The sequence below is a fragment of the Oncorhynchus tshawytscha genome, unplaced genomic scaffold, assembly GCF_018296145.1.
Source record: "Oncorhynchus tshawytscha isolate Ot180627B unplaced genomic scaffold, Otsh_v2.0 Un_contig_14202_pilon_pilon, whole genome shotgun sequence".
NCBI classification, from domain to species: Eukaryota; Metazoa; Chordata; class Actinopteri; order Salmoniformes; family Salmonidae; genus Oncorhynchus; species Oncorhynchus tshawytscha.
This window is the reverse complement of record NW_024605010.1, coordinates 1-4,069: the sequence shown is the minus strand read 5'-3', so window position 1 is coordinate 4,069 and position 4,069 is coordinate 1. Positions and strand designations below refer to the sequence as shown.

Sequence of the window (4,069 nt, the reverse complement as noted above, 5' to 3'; positions counted from 1 at the left end):
AGCAGGGTCGGGCCTGGTTAGTACTTGGATGGTATATGCAATTTCTTCCACTTTTTGAGTGACACAAAGATGCTTATCTAAATGGTGAAAATGCAACAGCTGTTAATCAGACTCACTTTCACTTTACATAGTGCACCAAGAGATAGTTTCTCGCTTACGACCACACCGGCCTGAGTACGCCTGATCTCGTCTGATCTCGGAAGCTAAGCAGGGTCGGGCCTGGTTAGTACTTGGATGGGAGACTTCCTGGGAATACCAGGTGCTGTAAGCTTTTTGTCACTGCCTTGTGGAATTTCAACTCTTTGTCCGTTTATTTCCACAAGGCTGAAATATGTGCCCTTGCTTTGAAATAAGTAAATATGCAATTTCTTCCACTTTTTGAGTGACACAAAGATGCTTATCTAAATGGTGAAAATGCAACAGCTGTTAATCAGACTCACTTTCACTTTACATAGTGCACCAAGAGATAGTTTCTCGCTTACGACCACACCGGCCTGAGTACGCCTGATCTCGTCTGATCTCGGAAGCTAAGCAGGGTCGGGCCTGGTTAGTACTTGGATGGGAGACTTCCTGGGAATACCAGGTGCTGTAAGCTTTTTGTCAACTCTTTGTCCGTTTTTTCCCACAAGGCTGAAATATGTGCCCTTGCTTTGAAATAAGTAAGCAAGTTTAGTTTGTATTTCATCCAACAATCTGTGCTACAAATTATGGCTGCAGTATATGCAATTTCTTCCACTTTTTGAGTGACACAAAGATGCTTATCTAAATGGTGAAAATGCAACAGCTGTTAATCAGACTCACTTTCACTTTACATAGTGCACCAAGAGATAGTTTCTCGCTTACGACCACACCGGCCTGAGTACGCCTGATCTCGTCTGATCTCGGAAGCTAAGCAGGGTCGGGCCTGGTTAGTACTTGGATGGGAGACTTCCTGGGAATACCAGGTGCTGTAAGCTTTTTGTCAACTCTTTGTCCGTTTTTTCCCACAAGGCTGAAATATGTGCCCTTGCTTTGAAATAAGTAAGCAAGTTTAGTTTGTATTTCATCCAACAATCTGTGCTACAAATTATGGCTGCAGTATATGCAATTTCTTCCACTTTTTGAGTGACACAAAGATGCTTATCTAAATGGTGAAAATGCAACAGCTGTTAATCAGACTCACTTTCACTTTACATAGTGCACCAAGAGATAGTTTCTCGCTTACGACCACACCGGCCTGAGTACGCCTGATCTCGTCTGATCTCGGAAGCTAAGCAGGGTCGGGCCTGGTTAGTACTTGGATGGGAGACTTCCTGGGAATACCAGGTGCTGTAAGCTTTTTGTCACTGCCTTGTGGAATTTCAACTCTTTGTCCGTTTATTTCCACAAGGCTGAAATATGTGCCCTTGCTTTGAAATAAGTAAGCAAGTTTAGTTTGTATTTCATCCAACAATCTGTGCTACAAATTATGGCTGCAGTATATGCAATTTCTTCCACTTTTTGAGTGACACAAAGATGCTTATCTAAATGGTGAAAATGCAACAGCTGTTAATCAGACTCACTTTCACTTTACATAGTGCACCAAGAGATAGTTTCTCGCTTACGACCACACCGGCCTGAGTACGCCTGATCTCGTCTGATCTCGGAAGCTAAGCAGGGTCGGGCCTGGTTAGTACTTGGATGGGAGACTTCCTGGGAATACCAGGTGCTGTAAGCTTTTTGTCAACTCTTTGTCCGTTTTTTCCCACAAGGCTGAAATATGTGCCCTTGCTTTGAAATAAGTAAGCAAGTTTAGTTTGTATTTCATCCAACAATCTGTGCTACAAATTATGGCTGCAGTATATGCAATTTCTTCCACTTTTTGAGTGACACAAAGATGCTTATCTAAATGGTGAAAATGCAACAGCTGTTAATCAGACTCACTTTCACTTTACATAGTGCACCAAGAGATAGTTTCTCGCTTACGACCACACCGGCCTGAGTACGCCTGATCTCGTCTGATCTCGGAAGCTAAGCAGGGTCGGGCCTGGTTAGTACTTGGATGGGAGACTTCCTGGGAATACCAGGTGCTGTAAGCTTTTTGTCACTGCCTTGTGGAATTTCAACTCTTTGTCCGTTTATTTCCCACAAGGCTGAAATATGTGCCCTTGCTTTGAAATAAGTAAGCAAGTTTAGTTTGTATTTCATCCAACAATCTGTGCTACAAATTATGGCTGCAGTATATGCAATTTCTTCCACTTTTTGAGTGACACAAAGATGCTTATCTAAATGGTGAAAATGCAACAGCTGTTAATCAGACTCACTTTCACTTTACATAGTGCACCAAGAGATAGTTTCTCGCTTACGACCACACCGGCCTGAGTACGCCTGATCTCGTCTGATCTCGGAAGCTAAGCAGGGTCGGGCCTGGTTAGTACTTGGATGGGAGACTTCCTGGGAATACCAGGTGCTGTAAGCTTTTTGTCACTGCCTTGTGGAATTTCAACTCTTTGTCCGTTTATTTCCACAAGGCTGAAATATGTGCCCTTGCTTTGAAATAAGTAAGCAAGTTTAGTTTGTATTTCATCCAACAATCTGTGCTACAAATTATGGCTGCAGTATATGCAATTTCTTCCACTTTTTGAGTGACACAAAGATGCTTATCTAAATGGTGAAAATGCAACAGCTGTTAATCAGACTCACTTTCACTTTACATAGTGCACCAAGAGATAGTTTCTCGCTTACGACCACACCGGCCTGAGTACGCCTGATCTCGTCTGATCTCGGAAGCTAAGCAGGGTCGGGCCTGGTTAGTACTTGGATGGGAGACTTCCTGGGATACCACCAGGTGCTGTAAGCTTTTGTCACTGCCTTGTGGAATTTCAACTCTTTGTCCGTTTATTTCCCACAAGGCTGAAATATGTGCCCTTGCTTTGAAATAAGTAAGCAAGTTTAGTTTGTATTTCATCCAACAATCTGTGCTACAAATTATGGCTGCAGTATATGCAATTTCTTCCACTTTTTGAGTGACACAAAGATGCTTATCTAAATGGTGAAAATGCAACAGCTGTTAATCAGACTCACTTTCACTTTACATAGTGCACCAAGAGATAGTTTCTCGCTTACGACCACACCGGCCTGAGTACGCCTGATCTCGTCTGATCTCGGAAGCTAAGCAGGGTCGGGCCTGGTTAGTACTTGGATGGGAGACTTCCTGGGAATACCAGGTGCTGTAAGCTTTTTGTCACTGCCTTGTGGAATTTCAACTCTTTGTCCGTTTATTTCCCACAAGGCTGAAATATGTGCCCTTGCTTTGAAATAAGTAAGCAAGTTTAGTTTGATTTCATCCAACAATCTGTGCTACAAATTATGGCTGCAGTATATGCAATTTCTTCCACTTTTTGAGTGACACAAAGATGCTTATCTAAATGGTGAAAATGCAACAGCTGTTAATCAGACTCACTTTCACTTTACATAGTGCACCAAGAGATAGTTTCTCGCTTACGACCACACCGGCCTGAGTACGCCTGATCTCGTCTGATCTCGGAAGCTAAGCAGGGTCGGGCCTGGTTAGTACTTGGATGGGAGACTTCCTGGGAATACCAGGTGCTGTAAGCTTTTTGTCACTGCCTTGTGGAATTTCAACTCTTTGTCCGTTTATTTCCACAAGGCTGAAATATGTGCCCTTGCTTTGAAATAAGTAAGCAAGTTTAGTTTGTATTTCATCCAACAATCTGTGCTACAAATTATGGCTGCAGTATATGCAATTTCTTCCACTTTTTGAGTGACACAAAGATGCTTATCTAAATGGTGAAAATGCAACAGCTGTTAATCAGACTCACTTTCACTTTACATAGTGCACCAAGAGATAGTTTCTCGCTTACGACCACACCGGCCTGAGTACGCCTGATCTCGTCTGATCTCGGAAGCTAAGCAGGGTCGGGCCTGGTTAGTACTTGGATGGGAGACTTCCTGGGAATACCAGGTGCTGTAAGCTTTTTGTCAACTCTTTGTCCGTTTTTTCCCACAAGGCTGAAATATGTGCCCTTGCTTTGAAATAAGTAAGCAAGTTTAGTTTGTATTTCATCCAACAATCTGTGCTACAAATTAT

At 42.8% G+C, this 4,069-nt stretch overlaps 10 non-coding genes and 1 pseudogene across 10 annotated transcripts; all 11 read left to right on the top strand.

Moving 5' to 3' along the window:
• The first annotated feature begins 152 nt into the window (after positions 1–152).
• LOC121842044 lies at positions 153–271 on the top strand. The gene has a single exon (XR_006080896.1). It is a non-coding gene; the product is annotated as a 5S ribosomal RNA (ribosomal RNA).
• Positions 272–476: 205 nt separating this feature from the next.
• Positions 477–595, top strand: LOC121842043. The gene has a single exon (XR_006080895.1). It is a non-coding gene; the product is annotated as a 5S ribosomal RNA (ribosomal RNA).
• Positions 596–837: 242 nt separating this feature from the next.
• On the top strand, positions 838–956 carry LOC121842042. Its single transcript, XR_006080894.1, has one exon. It is a non-coding gene; the product is annotated as a 5S ribosomal RNA (ribosomal RNA).
• A 242-nt stretch (positions 957–1,198) lies between these two features.
• Positions 1,199–1,317, top strand: LOC121842041. Its single transcript, XR_006080893.1, has one exon. It is a non-coding gene; the product is annotated as a 5S ribosomal RNA (ribosomal RNA).
• A 260-nt stretch (positions 1,318–1,577) lies between these two features.
• Positions 1,578–1,696, top strand: LOC121842040. The gene has a single exon (XR_006080892.1). It is a non-coding gene; the product is annotated as a 5S ribosomal RNA (ribosomal RNA).
• Positions 1,697–1,938: 242 nt separating this feature from the next.
• On the top strand, positions 1,939–2,057 carry LOC121842049. Its single transcript, XR_006080900.1, has one exon. It is a non-coding gene; the product is annotated as a 5S ribosomal RNA (ribosomal RNA).
• A 261-nt stretch (positions 2,058–2,318) lies between these two features.
• On the top strand, positions 2,319–2,437 carry LOC121842048. The gene has a single exon (XR_006080899.1). It is a non-coding gene; the product is annotated as a 5S ribosomal RNA (ribosomal RNA).
• A 260-nt stretch (positions 2,438–2,697) lies between these two features.
• Positions 2,698–2,818, top strand: LOC121842045 (annotated as a pseudogene).
• A 260-nt stretch (positions 2,819–3,078) lies between these two features.
• On the top strand, positions 3,079–3,197 carry LOC121842047. Its single transcript, XR_006080898.1, has one exon. It is a non-coding gene; the product is annotated as a 5S ribosomal RNA (ribosomal RNA).
• A 260-nt stretch (positions 3,198–3,457) lies between these two features.
• LOC121842046 lies at positions 3,458–3,576 on the top strand. The gene has a single exon (XR_006080897.1). It is a non-coding gene; the product is annotated as a 5S ribosomal RNA (ribosomal RNA).
• Positions 3,577–3,836: 260 nt separating this feature from the next.
• On the top strand, positions 3,837–3,955 carry LOC121842039. Its single transcript, XR_006080891.1, has one exon. It is a non-coding gene; the product is annotated as a 5S ribosomal RNA (ribosomal RNA).
• The last annotated feature ends 114 nt before the right edge of the window (positions 3,956–4,069 follow it).